At 42.7% G+C, this 24,187-nt stretch overlaps 1 long non-coding RNA gene across 2 annotated transcripts in view; it reads left to right on the forward strand.

Moving 5' to 3' along the window:
- Positions 1–20,363: 20,363 nt before the first annotated feature.
- LOC126284999 (uncharacterized) overlaps positions 20,364–24,187 on the forward strand; it is a 40,478-nt gene continuing 36,654 nt past the window's right edge. For both annotated transcript variants that reach the window (XR_007551588.1, XR_007551589.1), the window contains exons 1-2: positions 20,364–20,516; positions 21,023–21,101. This is a non-coding gene — a long non-coding RNA (uncharacterized LOC126284999). The remainder of the gene's footprint in view (positions 20,517–21,022; positions 21,102–24,187) is intronic.

Consider the following 24,187-nt stretch of genomic DNA (forward strand, 5'->3'; position numbering starts at 1 on the left):
ATTTTATATCACTATTTCTAGATCTTAAAAACATCACACTCTGAAGATAATCATAGAACATGTGAAAAAGCTTCATTTATTGTAGTATTATAAAAGCGTAAATAGACTATAGACAGTAGGCGGGTACTATTTCCAGCAATCCGCTGAAAAAGACATTCAGAAACGAACGAACTACAGAATGTGTTGTTATCAGATGCCCCTTCCTCTCATCAAAAACCTCTCCTCTTCATTCCGTATTGGAACTGAGTTTCATAACTGAGTACCACCCGGGTGTCCAGACTGGACTATATTTTACCATTTAGGGTACTAATGACAGGATTGCCTGCAATTTATTTTAAAGAAATGCAACCATCGCCGTTCGGGCGATGTTTTCGTTGATCAAAGAGATTTTTGGACGACGCAGGCAAATTTAGGTGTATTTTTATGCACTGATTTTAGTTTAATGTTTCTTATAGTTATGTTTACCTCTCCACTGTCTTGTGAAATACTCAAATATTGCAACCCCTAAGTTCTACCAGTCTCTAAATAACTATTCCAGTGCTAACATTAAACTGCTATAGCGAGACAATAATGCTGTTACAGTAACGCGTACATATTTTTAACTTACCACAACACCAGTGGACAAATCAAAATTTATTTTCCTCTTATTTGCTGTTACAGACTTACTTGTAATTAGAAACTATCACAACACACAGAACAAAAGCAATAAACGGCAGCACTTACATTAAATTCAGCTGTAAGTAAGAACTGATAAACAAAACCAGAACTGAGCTCAAGTAACGCCAACAATATGCAGTAATGGGTCTTGGCTAAAGTATGCACGGGCGATAGCTGATGGTGCTGTCTACACAGCAATAATTTAAATCTATCGATGGCCTTGTTGGCTATTTACAGTGGGTATCCCTTTCTCCTCGTATGATTGAAAATCAAAATATCTTTCAATTTCACCACCAGCTAACTACGCCGAGCGTAATTTCATTTAGGTGATGGTAGAAGGGGGGAAGGGTGTTTCTGGACCCCCTGGACCCTCCTTTGGCTACGTAATTACTGTGTGTAAGATACATACCACCTGTCAAATGGGTCACTTGATAAAATCTGTATATACACTCCTGGAAATTGAAATAAGAACACCGTGAATTCATTGTCCCAGGAAGGGGAAACTTTATTTACACATTCCTGGGGTCAGATACATCACATGATCACACTGACAGAACCACAGGCACATAGACACAGGCAACAGAGCATGCACAATGTCGGCACTAGTACAGTGTATATCGACCTTTCGCAGCAATGCAGGCTGCTATTCTCCCATGAAGACGATCGTAGAGATGCTGGATGTAGTCCTGTGGAACGGCTTGCCATGCCATTTCCACCTGGCGCCTCAGTTGGACCAGCGTTCGTGCTGGTCGTGCAGACCGCGTGAGATGACGCTTCATCCAGTCCCAAACATGCTTAATGGGGGACAGATCCAGAGATCTTGCTGGCCAGGGTAGTTGACTTACATCTTCTAGAGCACGTTGGGTGGCAAGGGGTACATGCAGACGTGCATTGTCCTGTTGGAACAGCAAGTTCCCTTGCCGGTCTAGGAATGGTAGAACGATGGGTTCGATGACGGTTTGGATGTACCGTGCACTATTCAGTGTCCCCTCGACGATCATCAGAGGTGTACGGCCAGTGTAGGAGATCGCTCCCCACACCATGATGCCGGGTGTTGGCCATGTGTGCCTCGGTCGTATGCATCCTGATTGTGGCGCTCACCTGCACGGCGTCAAACACGCATACGACCATCATTGGCACCAAGGCAGAAGCGACTCTCATCGCTGAAGACGACACGTCTCCATTCGTCCCTCCATTCACGCCTGTCGCGACACCACTGGAGGCGGGCTGCACGATGTTGGGGCGTTAGCGGAAGACTGCCTAACGGTGTGCGGGACCGTAGCCCAGCTTCATGGAGACGGTTGCGAATGGTCCTCGCCGATACCGCAGGAGCAACAGTGTCCCTAATTTGCTGGGAAGTGGCGGTGCGGTCCCCTACGGCACTGCGTAGGATCCTACGGTCTTGGCGTGCATCCGTGCGTCGCTGCGGTCCGGTCCCAGGTCGACGGGCAAGTGCACCTTCCGCCGACCACTGGCGACAACATCGATGTACTGTGGAGACCTCACGCCCCACGTGTTGAGCAATTCGGTGGTACGTCCACCCGGCCTCCTGCATGCCCACTATACGCCCTCGCTCAAAGTCCGTCATCTGCACGTACGGTTCACGTCCACGCTGTCGCGGTATGCTACCAGTGTTAAAGACTGCGATGGAGCTCCGTATGGCACGGCAAACTGGCTGACACTGACGGCGGCGGTGCACAAATGCTGCGCAGCTAGCGCCATTCGACGGCCAACACCGCGGTTCCTGGTGTGTCCGCTGTGCCGTGCCTGTGATCATTGCTTGTACAGCCCTCTCGCAGTGTCCGGAGCAAGTATGGTGGGTCTGACACACCGGTGTCAATGTGTTCTTTTTTCCATTTCCAGGAGTGTAGTTTGTTAGAGGGCACGTAGATCCCAGGTAAAACATTTTTATTTGTCACAAAAATCTTTAACATAGTAGTGATACATCAGCCATGTAATTACAGTTGTCATGAACCTCGGCAACGAGAAGGAACAGGCCTTTCGTATAATTTTAATTTTAATCAGAACAGTACATACATATTTCCATTTTTTACTTTTAAGGGAATTTACTGTGCGTTTTCTGTTTTCAAAGAAGTATAAAGCCTGTGCTTATTTGCTCCATTCTCGCATAATAGAAGCGATCTGGAACCTCCAGACACCTTTCTTTTTCTTTTTTCTTTTTTGAGCAAGTCGGCACCGAAGATTTAAAATAGTGCCCGTAAATTAAATCGCGCCGACACAGTGAATTCAACAATGGGTGATCAACGCGATGCGAAGGGCAGGGGCTTTGGGCCCAGTGAGGTACTATGTGTGAGTTTACGACTGCCAGCAACCTTAGAGATATACAGTACAGCCAGGGTAAATTGAGCTTCGTTCCAAAGTTGTCAGTTGTACATATTGCCTTTTGTTCAAAGCTGCCAGCAACCTCAGCAATCTAGTAGCATGGAGACGTGTCGCGTTATGTGTGTCAATCAGAAATAAATAACGTATGGAGTGTTTGAACATGAGCGTCTGCATAATGTGCTGCCTCGAGATCTTTTTTTTCTGTGTCGTAACTCAGGCACAGCTAAAAGTTGGTGGCCTGTCGAGAAAATACATAAACATTCTCCCGCTCACGTCCCTTTGTCGATGGGCCTCAGGATCTTTTCCTCTTTCCCCGCCGCGCACGCTTGTTTGAACATAGGTCGACACTCAACTTATCTAAGATTCAAATTAATGCGACCCTATTCATTTTTTTCTCTTGCACTTGACTAAATAATTCTGGGGCTCGCATACGTTTTGTAGTGGTTAAATTATAAAATTACAAACATCTGTTACTGCATTCAGAGTAAAGATAGTGGCAGTTACCAGTTATAATGATAACATTGAATATTTACCGTTAGAAAGTGAATTTCAGAAAATGCTGAATTTTAATTGAGCTCATACTTTTTTACTGAGTTCATATTTCAGAGGTTCAAGAAATAAATAAAAAAAAATAAACATTCTGAGCTAAATCAAGAAAAACATTTCCATAATACAAGAGGCGTTCAACACGTACTTTTTTTCTGAAAGCAGATTGGTCTTATTCAGGCTACTTACACCATGTTATTCTCCAGTCTTTTGGCTACACAACTTTATTTTTCAACATAACTTCCTTTCAATGCGATAGGCTTACACCACCTTACTAGATGGGGCTGCATGCCTGCAAGGCATCACTCTACTAGTCAACAATGAAGTCAACGTCTTACTGTGTCAATAACACCTCCATCATCCATGAACTGCTTTCCATGGAGTGCCTTCTTCATTAGGTAATACAGATGGAAATTGGAAGGTGTGAGATCCAGGCTGTAGGATGGATGAGAAAGAACCGTCTAATGAAGTTCTGTGAGCTCCTCTCAGCATATTAGCACTTGATGATATAAATTTTCTAAAATAACAAGAATCTTGCATTTAAGAAGGAATGATAAAATATAATAGAAAAGTACATAGATTTACTATAGAGAACCCATCACCTAGTTTTCTTGGGTGTGAGCGCTCAGAAAATCATTGAGTCTGCCACATTCCAAGTAGCATACAAAATATCTTTCATACTAATTTGATAAATTTATGTGTATGACATGTGTTGTATTACTTTTATGTTACATTTGTTAGAGGTCATATGCACACTACACACAGGCATAACTAGCATGTTATTTATGCATATCTGACTTCCTTATTTCTATGTGTTTGTGCTGTCTTAAGGTGAAACCACCAAAAGTTGTCAAAAATTCCAGATATATTAATTACTATTGCCACCACATATTTGTCCTGCATGCTCTGAGTTATGTGTTAAGTTCTATTCACTGCAGCATCAATAGACTTGTGTGGCCTGAACTCATAGTGTGGAATGAGACCCAGAAGCTGTCTGTGGGACAGTTGTCTGTCATACAGTTGCCTCTCCTGGACCTTGCCTAGTCTGTTCAGTAGACAGACCAGTCTAAATGATTTTGGGTCTGTTGAGTACTTGTCCTCTGATTTCTTGATGATCGCTACATTGGCCATCTTCCAACATTGGGGGGAGGGGGGGAGGGGTACTCTCTCTTGCAATAAAGAGTCATGAAGTAGGTCTGTCAGATAGGGTAGACATTCAGTGGTGCAACAGTTTGAATGGATTCTGAGTGAACTCCATCTGGGCCTGGAGATTTCTTGTCTTTAAGTTTTGTTATTGCCAACGCGATCTCTTCACGATCGAAGGGGGTAGTGAATCTACCACTTATGTAGTTGATGTCGATTTGTCTGCATTGGTCTATGTGGTAGTGTTGGTCGTGTGTAGGGTCATCGTCTGGCAGTGGATTGTTCAGTACATACTCTGCCAAGCATCTTCAGCCCTGCATCATTGTGCCATTTTGTTCTTAAATGTTGATATTACCGTTGGAGTTTTTATTGTATCATTTTGTATTTTGAACAGCTCTCCTCATTTGTTATTCTGTAAGTCGGTTCTAACAAAACTGACCCAAGGATCCTACCTTGTTTTTTTTATTCGTCTTTGCATAGTTGTTCAAGGTACTGTTGCAGCCTGACTTCTTTCTCTTGCGTTGTCTCTGCTCGTTGGTAGTATCGTCTTTTGTCTTGTGAATCCTTCCTTAGTGTTGTTAATCACATCGACCACAGTGTACTTTGTTTATGTATGTCATTGGTTTGTGGGATTGCGACGATTTGAGCTCTCCATAGTAGGTTAGTGAATATGTGTGCTCTCTAATCAATACTTCCTTGGGTGGTGTGCAAGGAGAATTCTTCTATAGTATTTTTTTAGTGGCTGCTAGCCTGCTCTTTTCAACAGCAATCACGGTGTTGTTGAGTGAATGTGTTTGTGTTTATGTGTGTAGCAGTGTGTATAATTATTGCATTGTGATTGCTGTGTGTTACTATCTCGTGTTTATATGTGTAGCAGTGTGTATAATTATTGGATTGTGATTGCTGTGTGTTGCTCTGTCATGTGTTTTCCAGTCAGTGATAAGTGTTGCAGATGTTCCGTTTACTAGTGAAATGTCTATGTTACTGATACCTCCGGCATTTCCAACGTATGTCGTGGCTTGCCCTGCCTTATTGAGCACAGAAAGGCTGCACTCATTTATGATGTCCGTTACTATTTGCCCTTCGGCATCGGTCCTATCAGCATGTCAGAGCGCTGAGCGTGTATTAATGTCTACGGGGACGAGTAATCTTTCGCCCCTGGAGAAACTGGCTATTTCCTACCTGAGTTTATAAAAGGGTCAATGTCATGTGAGTGTTGTAGTTATAATGATATGACTATCCATGATTCCCTTCCCAGTGTAATTTCTGCTGTTACGAAGTGTTCATTACACAGCTGTGTTATTTTTGTCGGTGCAATTCGTGTGTTTATTACCACGATTGCTACTTTGACGTCCTTTAGCCCTGTTATTGTCCTTTATAGTGTTGGGATACCAGGTATCTTAACGTCACGCGTGTATAGTTCCTGTAAACAAGTGACATTCGCCTGTACTTCGTCCATCATCTTGCTTAGTTCTGTACCAATCATTCTATTCCTCATACAATTCGGTTTTACGATCTTCACGATGCGGGATATATTGTGTGTGCATTGCTCTTGTGTCCAGTTTCTTTAAATTCAAAGCAAACTCGCCGGTGTGCTCTCACTAATAACTTGTTGACGTTATTTAGGCCCAAACCCCCTCCCCTTCGTGTGCATACCCCCCTAGTAGTCTACAGAGCTCTCGATTGGTGACTGAAAGGTTTTCGGTTCGTAGGACCATGCGATCAGTCTTTACTGTAGTTGGGTAACATATTTTATTTCCTTATGGATGATGAAGTTGTACTACTAACTGTAGGTCAATTAGAAATACATCTCTGTTTTCGAGACTGCTTAACCTTACATTCACCTCAAAGTCCCTGTAGTCAGTTGTTCTGCCTTTGTGGCATTCTGGTGATGTATTGGCTTGCTCATTTTTGTTTGTCGTTGTGCTTCTGTGGTAGTCGTGTTTGCCCTCGTTATTTGTTCTCTGTTGTTTCTGTCTTGTAATGGGTCATGTTTGTTGTCTGTGTTTGCTGTTGGTGGAGCTGTAGCAACTTTGTTTTTGTTGCTTGTTAATTGGTATGCTGTGCGTGAGTTCTTGGTTTATTAGATACGTTCGCGGTTTCGATGTCTTTTTGTGTTTTGTTGTTTCTGTCTTTGTGACGTCACGTTACTGTTTGTCTATTTCTATTGTATTCGGCTTTTGTTGATGATAATATACCGTTGTTTTGTTTGCTTATCTTAGTTGTTGTGTTTGCTTCTTTTGAATCTTCTTGTGCTACTTGTTGTTCTGGTGACTGATGTGTTTCATAGTCATGGTGTAAATGTGTATGAATGTCTCTCAGATGCCTGGATGGATTTGCATGTTTGTCTAATTTATGTGAGTTCGCTGATTTTTCATTTCCCCTGACTGCTTCATCTTCCAGCTCATCCATTTGTAGAAGAGCCGCCATCTGCAAGGACGCCCACTGAAACACGTGTATGCTGCCTAGCTACATGGTAGTAAATGGCACCTTACATACATGCATCAAAAACGTTGTTTTTGATATGAAGGTATTTGTTCTGCGCTATTTCACACAGTGACGTTGATGGCACTGTCTCGACCACTGGTTGGTCGTTCGCAAGCCCATTTTCTGCCTCCTGGCTTCAGCACGCCGCCGAACTCTTGTTCTGGCCCATTGTGATTTGTGTTTAGGCCTGCTGTTGTGATAGGATGGTGATGAGCCTTCCATGCAGTCTTAACCCATATCAGTGAACGTTGGTGACACAATGTTCTGCGCGCCGAATTTGCCGTTCATGTAGCTGTTTATATTTTGGGCATTGTCTGTTTCGTCGGATGCAGCCAACAGCTACCTCCTCCTGGCAGTCTCCTTTTTTGTGTCCTCTCTTTGCACATTTGGAACACACCTGCTGCTTGTCATGACGTTCAGGTGAATGTCCAAGGCCCTAGCAGGTGAGACATTTTTGTACAGCTACGTATTCTTTAATGGTCAGTGCTTCAAAACTGTATGTACGCCCTGTCTCTTTGGAATAGGTGAACCGTAGGGGAGATCTCAATTCTGTTATTAACTGTGCATTTCCCCTTTCGTCCTGTCTCGATTTTTACTGCTGTTTCTTCGCATAATTCTTCCTTGAAATATGTTCATTCAAGCTTATCTCGTAAAGTTCTTCTAGGAATTTTTTATCTGTTAGTGTAGTAGGTACCTGACAGACGTCCAGAAATGGTCAAAGCTTTCTGGGTTTCTCACATTTGACATTGTTTAGCTATGTAGTTTTCAGTATAATTTTTCTTTTATCCTCCTGTGGCTCCCTTCCAGAATCATTGTAGTTGTTGTCGACCAGATGGCCTTGATATTGATCTTATCTTTTCTAGGGTTGGTAGTCTTCACTATGGCTTTTCTTACGACCTACTCATCTTGATTATCTGCTGGTTTGAAGAAAATAACGCTTGTTTGTTTGACTTTCGCTTCTTCAATGCAGTTTTCAATCTCACGTTTTGGTGTCTGGGAACAGTATCTGCCTGACAAATCAACCTGCTTCTTTTTGCGCAGCTTACGTATCAGAGGCAAAAAATGGTCTTTCCAGAGCCCAAAATGTAGGCTGCCGTGCGTGGCAGGCATGTAGTGTTGTAATAGTATCGGCTTACTTTATCGTCCTGCTTTGCATGGTGGCCTGTATGTCAGAGGCAAACAAATGCTTTTCCAGCCCTTGATGTGTAGCCTGCTGTGCATGACAGGCATGTAGAGGGAGCAGCATCGGGCTGGTTTATTTAACTGTAAATTGCAGGGGCTACATGTATCATTGAGCATGGGTGGGGACATGTTGGATGGATAGAGGAGGGGACGGCCAGAGCGAAGGGAATAAGGAAGTGGGTAGGGGAAGGTGAGGAAGGGGAGATGCGTGAGGCAGCTGGAATGTGTAGGGGGCAGTGGACAGGTGGAAAACGAAGGGGAGACAGCGGAGATGAAAAGAGAGAGGGAGGATGATATGGTCAGAGGGATGGAAGTGGAAGATATGGTCAGATAGAGGCGATGGAGGAAATGCGCAATGAGAGGGGGAGGAGGAGGTAGACAGTACAGGTGAAAGGATCAAATGAACAGACGGAGGAAGAGGTGGACACAGAGAGGGACAGGGAGAAGTGTTTCAACATATGTATTGAATGCATCCATGGATGAACATGTGAGTGTAAAGATAAAGAGTAGTTTTCAGGCAGCATACACTTCTATGAGCCGTAAAGTACCAGTGGAAAAAATACTGGGTGTTCAAAAAGTCTCTCCGTAGTGCCGTATGATTGTCCGCCTGCCTGGGTTACTTCCCTCCAAGTGGACTCTCCCAACATTGCACTCTTTTATCTCAGACAACGTCAGTAGTATCGTTGGTGTGTGTCGTTAAAGTGTTGACGTGAACGTTTAAGTTTAGCTCCTTTGTTCGTTTGTTTCGTTTTTGTCACTGTTAAAATGCTAACCATCAGAGAACGTGTTTTTAGTTGAAAAAGTGTTCAAAGTTGGCCGTAAATACACAGTTTCAGTTCGTCAAACGTTTAATTCATTGTTCCTGGCGACAACACTCTCACATCACGATACTGTGAGAGATTTGATTCACAAAGTTCCAAGTACGGGTTCAGTGACATATGCACCGAGAAGTGGTCGTCCTAGCGTTTTGTATGAGGATAAACTACCGATATTTCCGATAAAATGTCCGTGAGTCCGAACAAGTCAGTAAGAAAACTCGCCCAGAAAATCGATATTATTGTCGGAACTTTTCCCACACAAAGTGACAGTCGTACAACAACTGAAAAATACTAATCATGGCAAGATACTGCATTATTGTCAATGGTTCAAAAATTTCGTTCAACAAACTCGAAAGGGATATTCTTAATGAAACGTTTTTCACTGATGAGGCGTGGTTTCATTTATCCGAGTACATGAACTCGCAAAATTCTCGTATGTGGAGTACTGCAAATCCATTGTGTATTCATGAGGAACCACTTCATTCTATGAAAATAGGAGATTGGATTGCAATTTCTAGACGTCGGATTTTCCCATATTTTTCACGAAACAATAGACGCACAACGATACTGCAGTGATTTTCTGTACCCATTCATAAGAGAACTTGTGTGAAGTGAAATATTGAACGGTTATTTTCAATAAGACGGTGCAACCGCGCATACAGCTCGCGTTTCAATGTCACTGCTTGCTGATGTTTTTGGTGATATCATAATTTCACAGGGACTTTGGCCTCCACGATCGCCAGACCTAACACCACCTGACTTTTTCTTCTGCCGTGCAGCGTTAGCAGCTGTCTATATAAACCGTCCAAAACCCATCGATGAACAGAAAACTGCAATATCCACTTTCACTGCTTCTGCTGCAAAAGAAATGTTACAGCTTGTGGTTGGAAACATGATTACACGAACTGAATTGTGTATTCAACAACAGGGAGGACACTTTCAACATTTCATGTGAAAATTTGTAAGTAAAAATGAGTATTATTCAGTAAATTAATAACTTGTATTTCACTGAGTTTCATTTCGGTACATTCACTGCGGCATACGGCACGTGCGGTTAACAGTCATACGGCACTGCGAAGAGACTTTTTGAACACCCCGTATACTTTCCATGTTTGAGCTCATTTTAATACTTCTCTTCAAATCACATTAATCATGGAATGTAAACACACAGCAGCAGAACGTACTAGCGTGACTTCAAACTCTTTGTTACAGGAAATGTTCAAAACGTCCTCCGTTAGCGAGGATACATGCATTCACCCTCCGTTGCATGGAATCCCTGATGCGCTGATGGCGTATTGTATCACAGCCGTCCACAATACGAGCACGAAGAGTCTACATTTGGTGCCGGGGTCGCGTAGACAAGAGCTTTCAAATGCCCCCATAAATGAAAGTCAAGAGGGTTGAGGCCAGGAGAGCGTAGAGGCCATGGAATTGGTCCGCCTCTACCAATCCATCGGTCACCGAATCTCTTCTTGAGAAGCGTACGAACACTTCGACTGAAATGTGCAGGAGCTCCATTGTGCATGAACCACATGTGTCGTAAAGGCACATGTTCTAGCACCACAGGTAGAGCATCCCGTATGAAATCATGATGACGTGCTCATTGAGCGTAGGTGGAAGAACATGGGGCCCAATCAAGACATCACCAACAATGCCTGCCCAAACATTCACAGAAAATCTGTGTTGATGGCGTGATTGCACAATTGCGTGCGGATTCTCGTCAGCCCACACATGTTGATTTTGAAAATTTACAATTTGATCACGTTGGAATGGAGCCTCATCCCTAAAGAGAATATTTGCACTGAAATGAGGATTTACACACTGTTGGATGAACCATTCGCAGAAGTGTACCCGTGGAGGCGAATCAGCTACTAATAGTGCCTGCACACGTTGCACATGGTACGGAAACAACTGGTTCTCCCGTAGCACTCTCCATACAGTGACGCGGTCAACGTTACCTTGTACAGCAGCAACTTCTCTGACGCTGACATTAGGGTTATCGTCAACTGCACGAAGAATTGTCTCGTCCATCGCAGGTGTCCTCGTCGTTCTAGGTCTTCCCCAGTCGCGAGTCATAGGCTGGAATATTCCGTGCTCCCTAAGACGCCGATCAATTGCTTCGAACGTCTTCCTGTCGGGACACCTTCGTTTTGGAAATCTGTCTCGATACAAACGTACCGCGCTAATCCATACATCAAATGGGCATCTGCCAACTCCGCATTTGTAAACATTGCACTGACTGCAAAACCACGTTCGTGATGAACACTAACCTGTTGATGCTACGTACTGATGTGGTTGATGCTAGTGCTGTGAGCAATGAGTCGCATGTCAACACAAGCACCGAGGTGAACATTACCTTCCTTCAATTGGGCCAACTAGCGGTGAATCGAGGAAGTACAGTACATACTGACGAAACTAAAATGAGCTCTAACATGGAAATTAAGCGTTTCCGGACACATGTCCACATAACATCTTTTCTTTATTTGTGTGGGCGGAATGTTTCCTGAAAGTTTGGCAGTAACACCCTGTATACATAGCCCTCTGCCCCCGATAATTTCACACTGATTTACTCTACAATCCAACTTCCACTGTCTCCTCTTTCACTTACTCTGTCTCCCATTGTTATTCTTTCTTACTGAAACTGTGACAGCTCAAAAATTCTTTGGAATCCAAGTTATTTTTCCCTCGCACCCGTTTCGGTCCAAAATTTGCCCTCGGCTACACCGATGTGTTCAAGTTCGCCAGTCTGGGAAGGTCCAGACACCCCCTTCCCTCAAGCCTATGTATGGTCTCCACTCATCTGTATTTTTCATCTCCATTGTCTCATCTCTGTTTTGCTCCCTCTGTTTCTATCTCTGCCCATGTCTCTCTCTTCTGACTGCACTGTATGGCACTGATCATCAATGTCTCCTCTCTCTTTGCTCCCACAGTGACTTTCATCCATCTCTCTTTCACTTTTGCTGCCACTTTGCCTCTCACTGTCATTGACCCCGCCCCCTCTCTCCCCCTTTTTCTCTCTCTCTTTCTCTCCCTCTCTCCCACTAACACTGTCTCCTCTCTCTTTCACTGTCACTGTCTTTCTGCTACTCTCACTACGAAAAAGCGCGAATATGTCTGCATGCCCAAATGTTTGGTGAGGAAGGCGGTATGAGGATTGAAACAGCTGGTTCCCCACTTTTCTCTCAGAGTCTTTCAAAGAGGAACGTATTCGACTTTTTTGTGTTCTGAAAGGAGCATTATTCCACTGGTTCCCTTCTTTTCCCGGCTATAGCAGGGTTTGCTGGTTAAATAAAAGTAATTCTATAGGTCAGCAAACTTTTGACAGTTTATTTATATATCTCAAAACACTTAGGGGTACATGAAGACATATAAGGAACAAGTAAGTACATACGATATAAGGTTAACACAAAATTGTTTGCTTTACATTTTTGCTGGACACTTTGCTTATCGATCACAGTTCATCGAAAACACACGATATGATTTTTATTTTAAAAGAGCAAAAATATTACTAGAAATGTGTTACTGAACTGGCAATCTTTCCAGTCTTACATCATTTTTGATAGTTATTTTAAGTTATTTTCGGACCCCTTTTTGCTCATTTCTCGTCATTACAATATCACTTCGGGCATATCTGTATAGGTGTGAAGTGCCAGCTATACAGAGGCAGCTCGTTGTAAAGTTTTATTGGTAAAAGCTGCTGACTGAAAACATATTTTGGTGATGTCGGAACCCTTGCCAAGATCCTAGAACCCTTGTCATGTATTCACTACATCAGTTAAAACTTCATTTACTCTTCAGACCGGATATTAAGTGCATATTTTACATGCATAAGTGCAGTAATTTTGAACCTCTAGATGTCAGTAACAGATAATGGTATCAAAAAAGATTTCAAGATTGTCAGAGAACAACATCTTAAGAACACATGATAAAAATGTCAACGACTGCCTTGAATAAAAATTATAGAAGTGGGCATCCCTACGACTGATACTTTTCGTGGTCAAAAATGATGATTTTCAGGGTTTTCGCAGAAACCGCCTATGAACCGCCTAAGGTCCACCCTTCAGCATACCCAATGCAAAAGAACCAACCAGTGTGCCCAATTTGTCTGGCCTGCGGGAAGTGTATAATTTTTAAATTTTGACCTTGTGCTGTTAGACAGCTACAGTACACCCATTGTTCCTATGTGTATACACATGATGGCTAAGCCAATGGCTACCCAACACATTTGACCCCTTATCTCTGTGATCAATAGAATCTGATAAATGTCTCCCTGAAAAATTATGGATCAATTAATTATCTTTACGAAATATACACTGAAGAGCCAAAGAAACTGGTACGCCTGCTTAATATCGAGTAGGGCCTCCGCGAGCATGTAGAAGTCCTGAATCACCATGTGGCATGGACTCGGTTAATGTCTGAAGCAGTGCTGGAGAGAAGTGGCACCATGAATCCTCCAGGGCTGTTAAAATCCGTAAGAGCACGAGGGAGAGGAGATCTCTTCTGAACAGCACATTATAAGTCATCCCAGACATGCTCAATAATGTTCATGTCTGGTGAGCTTGGTGACCAGCGGAAGTGTTTAAACTCATAAGAGTGTTCCCGGAGCCATTATGTAGCAATTATGGACGTATGGAGTGTCGCATTGTCCTGATGACATTGCCCAAGTCCATTGGAATGCACAATGGACACAATTGGATGCAGATGATCAGACAGGATGCTTTTGTATGTGTCACCTGTTGGGTTGTCTCATCGGATTAGGGAAGGATGGCCTTGCCGTTTCAAAGGAACCATCCCGACATTTGCCTGAAGAAATTTAGGGAAATCACGGAAAACCTAAATCAGAATGGCCGGAGGCGGGGTTGAACCGTCGTCCTCCCGAATGTGAGTCCAGTGTGCTAACTATTGCGCCACCTCGCTCGGTGGGTCACCTGTCAAAGTCGTATCTAGACGTATCAGGAGTTCCATATCACTCCAACTGCACATGCCCCACGTCATTACTGAGCCTCCACCAGCTTGAACAGTCCCCTGCTGACATGCAGAGTCCATGGATTCATGAGGTTGTCTGCTCAATGCAATCTGAAACGAGGTTCGTCCAACCAGGCAACATGTTTTCATCATCAACAGTCCAGTGTAGATGTTGATAGGACCAGGCGAGGCATTAAGCTTAGTGTCGTGCAGTCATCAAGAGTACACTAGTGGGCCTTCATCTCTGAAAGCCCATTCGCATGCTGACACTTGTTGATGGCCCTGCATTGAAATCTGCAGCAGTTTGCGAAAGGGGTGTACTTCTGTTACGTTGAACGGTTCTCTTCAGTCGCTGTTGGTCCCCTTCTTGCCGGATCTTTTTCCGTCCGCAGCGATGTCGAAGATTTGATGTTTTACCTGATTCCTGATATTCACGGTACACTCGTGAAATGGTCGTATGGAAAAAATCCCCATTTCACCACTACCTCGGAGCTGGTGTGTCCCATCGCTCGTGCGCCGACTATAACATCACATTCAGACTCACATAAATCTTGATAACTTTCCGATGTAACAGCAGTATCGGATCTAACAACTGCGCCAGACACCGTATTGTACCTGTTCACATATCTTTGTATTTCAATACACATGCCCATAACAGTTTCTTTGGCGCTTCAGTGTATAAAGTTACATATCTGCAGTTCTGACACACAGTGAAACACTGTGGCAAAGTACTGCAGGACGTCTCTAGAGAAGTTGAACCAAAATGGCGCAGCCCATTGATGAAGTGGAGTATCATGTGGTAACTCGTTTTCTACATGTCAGAGGGATCAGCGCTACAATAGTCGACCGTGAGTTGCTGGAATGCGGCAACGCACCATCATATGACACAGTTGTTACGTAGTGCAGATGATTCCAATGTGGCCAGACAAGTCTGAATGATGAAGAACGAAGTGACAGGCCATCTGTCTGTGAAGGGTAGGGAATTGCTTGATAAGTTGAGAACTTGGTGCTCGAATCAGCTTATCACTATCGAGGCAACAGTGAAAAAAGTTAAAATAAGTCACGGAACATTTTTCAACATCCTGTAAGCATTTTGAACATAATAAAGGTCACCACCCGCTGAGTCCGTTGTCTACCCACACATATTTAATAAGCCTGCCGAACTGAGGCAGCAGCATAAGTGTTGCAGCTCTATCAGGACAATCGAGATGGCTTCTTTGGCCATATAATTACCAGGGACGAATGTTGAACTTATTACTATGATCTCGAGACTAAGCAAGAAAGCAAGTTGCAGAAACAAGTGGGTTCACCAGCGAAGAGAAAAGGTGAAGACCCAATCACTACTGGGCAGGATGATACTGAGTATTTTGGGACTCCCCTAATATTATGTTAACAGATTGTGATCGTAAGTGAGAAACAGTCTCAGAAGATACTACTGAAATGTCAGAAAGAGATCATGGACAGCTGACTAGACGAAACGTCGTGGGAAGCAGCACCAAGGGTTGCTTTTGCTCCACAATAATACACCTGCTCATTCTGCACAGGACACAATCATACATGTGCTACATCTGTGGTCTCAGACGCTGAGGTGGATCATCTGCGACACGCACTGCCAAAGACCTTACTTACAGCCAATAAGAGCGTCTACAAGCAATCACAAGGGCCTGACCTTTAACATCATGCAGGAAATAAGACTGGCCACTTTACCAGTATGAACTCACTTCATACAGTCTTGTGCTCCAATATCTATCTTGCTCACACTGTCCATACCTGATCAGGCTGGGCTATTTGTTCTTACTTAGATAACTTTTTCGAATGAGAATTTTAGCAGCTCGGTGATGTCTACTACAGAAGGGCAGAGAAGTTGCTCTTCTACGAGTCACAGTGACGTTCAGCTTTCCAACTTGAGCACCGTGAGTTTGATGGGTTGGTGAGAACTGTGCGAGACTTTGAAAGAAGTAAGGCACAGGGTGTTTCAAAAATGACCAGTATATTTGAAACGGAAATAAAAACTAAACGAGCAGCGATAGAAAAACACCGTTTGTTGCAATATGCTTGGGACAACAGTACATTTTCAGGAGGACAAACTTACGAAATTACAGTAGTTACAATTGTCAACAACAGATGGCGCTGCGGTCTGGGAAACTCTATAGTAAGATATTTTCCACATATGCACCATGTGTAGCAATAATATGGCGTAGTCTCTGAATGAAATTCCCCGAAACCTTTGACAACGGGTGCCGGGTAAAAAGAATAATTTCGACAGCGGTAATATATATATATATATATATATATATATATATATATATATATATATATATATATATATAGGGTGAGTCACCTAACGTTACCGCTGGATATATTTCGTAAAACCACATCAAATACTGACGAACCGATTCCACAGACCGAACGTGAGGAGAGGGGCTAGTGTAATTGTTTAATACAAACCATACAAAAATGCACGGAAGTATGTTTTTTAACACAAACCTACTTTTTTTTTAATCGAACCACGTTAGTATTGTTAGCACATCTGAACATATAAACAAATACGTAATCAGTGCCGTTTGTTGCATTGTAAAATGTTAATTACATCCGGAGATATTGTAACCTAAAGTTGACGCTTGAGTACCACTCCTCCGCTGTTCGATCGTGTGTATCGGGGAGCACCGAATTACGTAGGGATCCAAAGGGAACGGTGACTGACCTTAGGTACAGAAGAGCCTGGAACAGCACATTACGTCCACATGCTAACACCTTTTTATTGATCTTTTTCACTGACGCACATGTACATTACCATGAGGGGTGAGATACACGTACAAACGTGCTTTCCGTTTTCAATTACGGAGTGGAATAGAGTGTGTTCCGAAATGTCATGACAATAGATGTTCAATGTGGTGGCCATCATTTGCTGCACACAATTGCAGTCTCTGGCGTAATGAATGTCGTACACGCCGCAGTACACCTGGTGTAATGTCGCCGCAGGCTGCCACAATACGTTGTTTCATATCCTCTGGGGTTGTAGGCACATCACGGTACACATTCTCGTTTAACGTACCCCACAGAAAGAAGTCCAGAGGTGTAAGATCAGGAGAACGGGCTGCCTAATTTATGCGTCCTCCACGTCCTATGAAACGCCCGTCGAACATCCTGTCAAGCGTCAGCCTAGTGTTAATTGCGGAATGTGCAGGTGCACCATCATACTGATACCACATACGTCGACGCGTTTCCAGTGGGACATTTTCGAGCAACGTTGGCAGATCATTCTGTAGAAACGCGATGTGTGTTGCAACTGTTTGGGCCCCTGCAATGAAGTGAGGACCAATGAGGTGGTAGCCAATGATTCCGCACCATAAATTTACAGACCACGGTCGCTGTCGCTCTACCTGTCTGAGCCAGCGAGGATTTTCCACGGACCAGTAATGCATGTTCCGTAGATTCATTGCCCCGTGGTTTGTGAAACCCGCTTCAACGGTAAACAGTTAGAACTGCAACGCATTCTCTGTTAATGCCCATTGACAGAATTGCACTCGATGATTAAAGTCATCACCATGTAATTGCTGATGTAGCGACACATGAAACGGGTGAAAGCGGTGACGATGCAGAATGCGCATAACACTACTTTGACTCAGTCCACCGGCTCTCGCAATGTCCCGTGTACTCATGTGTGGGTTCATGGCAACAGCAGCTAACACACCAACTGCACCCGCTTCTCCTGTGACGGGCCTGTTACGGACCCGTTTGCGTGCGACGATCATACCTGTTGCATACAGTTGGCGGTAGATGTTTTGCAATGTGCGGCACGTTGGATGCTCTCTGTCCGGGTACCGATCTGCATACACCCTGCAGGCTTCAGCTGCATTTCGTCGGCACTCGCCATAGATGAGTATCATCTCCGCCTTTTCAGAGTTAGAATACACCATGGTCACAGATCCTACAACACTACACTATCACAGACGTCTGGTAACACGGTGTACTACAGTTGGTCTGCGTGCGGAGACTAATGCAGAATAACAATAGCAGCAAGCGCTACATACGGACACTGCGACAGCTAGACCAAACCGCAACAGTGCACTACAGCCACACTCGTAAACACGGTCGTCATCGTAAACATGTCCCTGCAGATGCTGCTCGCCGACCGTGGCCCGTGTTTGTTACAACACGCAACTGAACATTGGAGGTTTCAAGCGTCAACTTTAGGTTACAATATCTCCGGATGTAATTAACATTTTACAATGCAACAAAAGGCACTGATTACGTATTTGTTTATATGTTCAGATGTGCTAACAAAACTAACGGGGTTCCATTTAAAAAAAACGTAGGTTTGTGTTAAAAGACATACTTCCGTGTATTTTTTTATGGTTTGTATTTACCAATTACACTAGCTCCTCTCCTCAAATTCGGTCTGTGGAATAGGCTTGTCCACTGTTTCCATGTTTCGATACAGTCTATCAATACTTGGAACTGTTTCAGTGTTTCGGAACGGCTGTGATTCACTGTTTCGAAACAGTGGTGTTTCATTCCGCCCCTGTCTCAGATAACCGGCCCAGATTTGATCTCGAGCCAGACACAGAAACTGTATCACTGTTACAAAATAATGCTGTTTCAGTCCACCTGTGCTTCGAACAGACTAATTGTATCGAAACAGTGATGTTTCATTCCGCTCTGTGTCGGATGAGATTCGGTCTCGGCACAGGTACTGAAACACAACATACCACTTCATGAAACACTTTCAAGAGTGTCGAAATCTTTTTGACAATCAATAGCATGAAGCTTCAGATAACCGAAAATAAAGCTTCGTTTCTAGCTGACTGTCCTATTCCGAAATTGCGTAACATGTGCTTTTTAAACACTAACCAAACAATAAAACAACGCATACTTGGTTGGTTTTGGGGAAGGAGACCAGACAGCGTGGTCATCGGTCTCATCGGATTAGGGAAGGATGGGGAAGGAAGTCGACCGTGCCCTTTCAGAGGAACCATCCCGGCATTTGCCTGGAGTGTTTTAGGGAAATCACGGAAAACCTAAATCAGGATGGCCGGACGCGGGATTGAACAGTCGTCCTCCCGAATACGAGGCCAGTGTCTAACCACTGCGCCACCTCGCTCGGTTCAACGCATACTATTCACATTCAAAATAATAAATATGTGAAAATCATTCAGTTAAATAACACTTTTTTTATAACATACGTTTCTCTGTTCGTGTACAGCAATCATATTAAGAAACGCAAGCAAGCCTACAACATTTTGAATAAAAAAAGGCGTAGAGTGACAGTTATTAGACATATACATAAATTTGATGTAGGTATAATTGCAATTGTTTGACATATCACTGATAGTTTAAAGGTGAACGGGAAGGGCTGGGAAGCATGGCGAATTTATAGTAATGGTTCGAGACACCTTGAAAGACAAATTTTTTTCCGTTATATTTTGTTATTTATTTGAATTATTTGGCGTTATTTGTAAGTCTATAGTCACTGTGTCTATTATCCACAATGATTCCCTTTGTGTACATGGAAATTAGCAGGATGGGTGTATTACCCATACTAACGGAATGTGGGAATCCCAGTAGCATATCCGTTGTTTTTGCAGTTTGCTCCCACCTCCGTTCCGTTCGTGGTGGTTCTTCTGTCTTCAACTATGGCTGTCCTCAGCCAACTGAAAAATATGAAAATCACACGACACGAAAGCAGCGCATTTGCTGCAGAAAATACGAAACTGACAAGACGCCTAAGTGATAGTTTCTGCGACCTGATTAGCGCTCTCGCACCTCATTTGTGTTTATGTGGACATGGTTATACAGCAGACATTCAAGATGATAAAATGTGTAGGTTTATTAGATTACAAAACACAAACTGTTTCACTATTTCGAAACAGCGTATCGAAACATTACATTGTACTATTTCATTTATTTCGAAACAGTTACGTGTTTCAGTTTGCCCATCTCTACTGTGGAATCGATTCGTCAGTATTTGATGTGGTTTACGAAATATATCCAGCGGTAACGTTCAATAACAGATCAGTGTAGAATATGCAGTACGAATGTGTTATACTGAAACTAAATTTAAAGAATCATGTACTGCATTATACATAATTTGTAAATTAACTTACACCGCCATTTCTGAGGTAGTACGAAACTCATACAAAATGAATTTTCATTTGCCGCGCCATTCAGCGACAGGAGGTTGTTTCAGTTCAGAGATTGCGATTAACGAAAAGCAGAGACGTCAAAGCATATGCGGTTCAACATTGATTTTGTTTGTTAGGATATGCGTATTGGTCCCAAATTAATATACATGGTTAGTTACTTAGTAACGTTTCTGGGACTTGTGTTTATGATAGTGATGGTTGTGATTATAGTTTTGAGCCGCTTAGAAAGGTAAACAACAAACTTAACATTTAATTAGCATATAAATTTGAAACTTGCGCGCTGCGCCTTTTCTTTTTTCATGGGAAATATCAGCTGTACTTGTGATTGAGTGACACTGTGACAGACTGACAGTTCACCAACAGACTGAGGGCGTGAACGTATGCTGCATTTGATCTTAATGTGTACTTTGAACAACTGAAACCTACCTATTATTCCTTAGCGCCACTTCAAAACATATGTTTTTGCCCCATGTATAAATACAGTAGATTCTCGGGTATGTTCGGTTATACTAGAGGTAACCAACACCCAGAAAATTGAAACTGTACTGAGATATAACGGCCCAGTACGTCTTGGGGGTGGGGATTCAGAATTTGCCAAGTGTGACTATATCGTATGTGAAACAGCCAGTGTAATTCATCATTCAGTGATAAGGATAATTGTATTGTTTATACGTTTGCTATTCGACTACACTACCCATGGCAGAAATCGTACCTAACTTGTTTTGTTTGTTTCAGAAAGGAAGACTTTGAAGCCAATGTTGCGTAAACATATTTGTGGTTGCTAAAGTGCCGCAACGCCTCGTGATGTTATTAGGTAAGTTTTAAACACTGCTCGAAAGCTTGTAATTCAGAACAACATTATATGAACAACAGAATTGGCTGTAGCAACCGCGTGACTGAAGCAAAAAATTGTGTTGATTTTGAAATTCATAAGATGTTTGCAGATCTCACCTATCTCCATATACCATTGACGCATTTAGGTTAAACATAAGTGGACCTTTCAGTGGTGCAGTATCGTGAGTGTATAATGCAAAAACTTTTTATCGTTTGAAAGATAGAACTAACTCTTTAACTGATTCATACAATATTTAAAGCTTCACCTTTATGAGCAATTTTTAACTGGTTAAATCGTTAGGTGTATCACAAGCTCGAATAGGACATGGAAGGGGAACTAACTACATTGAGTTCTTTTCAAAGGAACAATGGGGAAGTTATATTCAGATGGCCAATGAAAGTTTGAACCCATTTCTTTCTGAAACTGAGTCTACTGTTTGTTTCAAAACTACACATTAATAACTCATTTTCATTCACTGATTTTGCTGAATAATCTGTTTTGGTGCTCATAATTTCCATGGTCCACCAAGTTCTCTCCTGTCATTAGGTGCTTCTGCAGGAAACCAGTTCAGCAACGTGAATTCGCTTGTCGCTCCAATATGTTCTGTCCTCACTCTTGACGTAGTATGACATATTCGTGTAATTTTTTTTGCTTTGCATGTCTTTACTCTTTGTCATCTGGAGAACATTCATTAAACTGCTCAAAGAAAACTTATTTCAGGGGCTGGACTGTCTTTTACCCATGGTGTCCATGTTTTGTTTCCATATAGCCAATTTGTGATAGCCAGTTGTATTGTACCATTCTTTGTGGTCCATTTTATTCTACTCTAGAATATTAATTAATTTGTTCATTAGTCCTTTCACTTTCTATGTCACAATATTCGAAGTGTTGTATTCCTTTTTCACTTAATAGTGTATTTAGGTGGCACTGCATGTTAGCTGTAACTGTCATTGGCACCACAAAAACTAGTTTTGTTGTGAGTCCAGACAGCATATGTTTCCTCAGAGGATCAATAATTTTAGTATTTTATTCCTTTCCTGCGATGTTTAAACCTGAGACTTTGTGACATAGCACACTTGGAGAAGCCTCTAGGATATGCAATCCAATCCCATAGAAAGGAGCTGAGTGACCACTACTGTCGCAGGTTCGAATCCTGCCTCGGGCATGGATGTATGTGATGGCCTTAGGTTAGATAGGTTTAATTAGTTCTAAGTTCTAGGCGACTGATGACCTCAGAAGTTGTCACATAGTGCTCAGAGCCATTTTTGAACCATAGAAAGAGAAAGGAAGAGTATTTAATAATGTAATAATAATGGTTTAATACACCATACTTAATGTTGACCCCGATGGTAGTAATTACAGGTCTATAGTTAACTGAGAAGTCAGTAAACTGATGCAGACAATTTTGTATATTAATATCAATTCCATCAGGCGCCTGAACCCATTAATGTGTTGCAGAGATACAGGACAATCACATGGAGAAGGGAGGGGGCATTCATTTTAAATATGCACCAATTAGCTGAATGAAGGCAGCTGCAAGATGAGGTAAACCCTAGTAAGGTTTCGAGTGATTGCATTCAAATTTGGTCCACAGACATGCTATCACAACTGTAGACACTTTTCTCTGGGGGGGGGGGGGGGGGGGGTTGATTGTCATTCTACTGGTGCAGTGACAGGCTACCCAACCTTAATACTAGGTGATCTGGTCTTCCTGCCACCCAAGAGCCACAGGAACCTTCTTCACTGCTCCTTGTAAATTTGGCTATAAATTCATATCAGTAGCAGCTAAGTTACATCATGACGGTATGCTCTTGCCTATTTTTACCACTGCTACTGAAGGAGTATGTAGCTTGCACTCTGAGGTGCTGATACCCAGATGCAAGAATTGATGCATTGCTCTCTTTTTGTGTGTGTATCCTGTACTTCTCATATCTGACTATGACCACTCATTATTTACTTCCAATAGCTCGTCATCTTTTACTGGCTAGTGCTATTATTCTTTAAAATTTTGTTTTCGTGGGAGCCATAGCCTTCAAATGCTTAATTAAAGAAAACATGGTCTGTAGTAGACTTTAATGTAGATCAGCTTTATTTAGGTCATGTGATTAGCTAATTTTGATGACATGTCATTTTCAAGTACATGTGTAATATTACATGTTGTAATTGTCAAATTATTTTTCATTACGCATAAGACGATGACGATATATTCCATCCCCACGTGTGGATGGATACCTGTTAATGTGACAACTTTAATGAGGTTATTGGGAACATTGCTCTAAGAGGATGCTACCAACTACAGATTGTGACACAAGTTGGAACAAATGATGCCTGGTCATCTGGGCTCTGAGGTCATACTTGGGTCATTCCCATGACTAGTAAAGAAGATTAAGAAGACGTTCCTTGTGGATGGAGTTTCAATTAAGCTTAGTCCGTGTGCCGGCCAGCCTGTGGATGGTTTTTAAGGCGGTTTTCCATCTGCCTTGGCAAATGTGGGCTGGTTCCCCTTATTCCACTTCAGTTACACTTCTGCACAAACACTGTCCCACATACACGTACAACATAATTACTCTACCATGCATACATTTGGGGTTACACTGGTCTGGTATGAGATGTTTCTGGGGCATCCACTGGGGCCGAACCGCACATCTACCCTGACTTTGGTGTGTGGGGGGGGGGGGAGCGGGTGGCAGTGGGGCAGGTGGAGTGCTGTGGCCTGTTGTGGGCTTGTGAAACACTGAGGGCTAAGGTACATATTGCTCACATAGGGATCGTGAATATAAGATTAGAATAATTCCTACACACACACACACACACACACACACACACACACACACACACACACACACACAGAGTTATTCATTCAATCATTCTTTCCACACTCCATTTATGAATGGAATGGGAGGAAACCTAATAACTATTACAATGGGACATCCCCTCTGCTATGCACCTGATGATAGTTTGCAAAGTCTAGACACAGGTGTATAAGTACTAAAACTTGACAATTCTATTATTGTAAATAGTCTTCATGGGTTTGCCGCCTGATCGCGTTGTGCAAATTCCACAAT

Source organism: Schistocerca gregaria, chromosome 8, assembly GCF_023897955.1.
Source record: "Schistocerca gregaria isolate iqSchGreg1 chromosome 8, iqSchGreg1.2, whole genome shotgun sequence".
Lineage (NCBI taxonomy): Eukaryota > Metazoa > Arthropoda > Insecta > Orthoptera > Acrididae > Schistocerca > Schistocerca gregaria.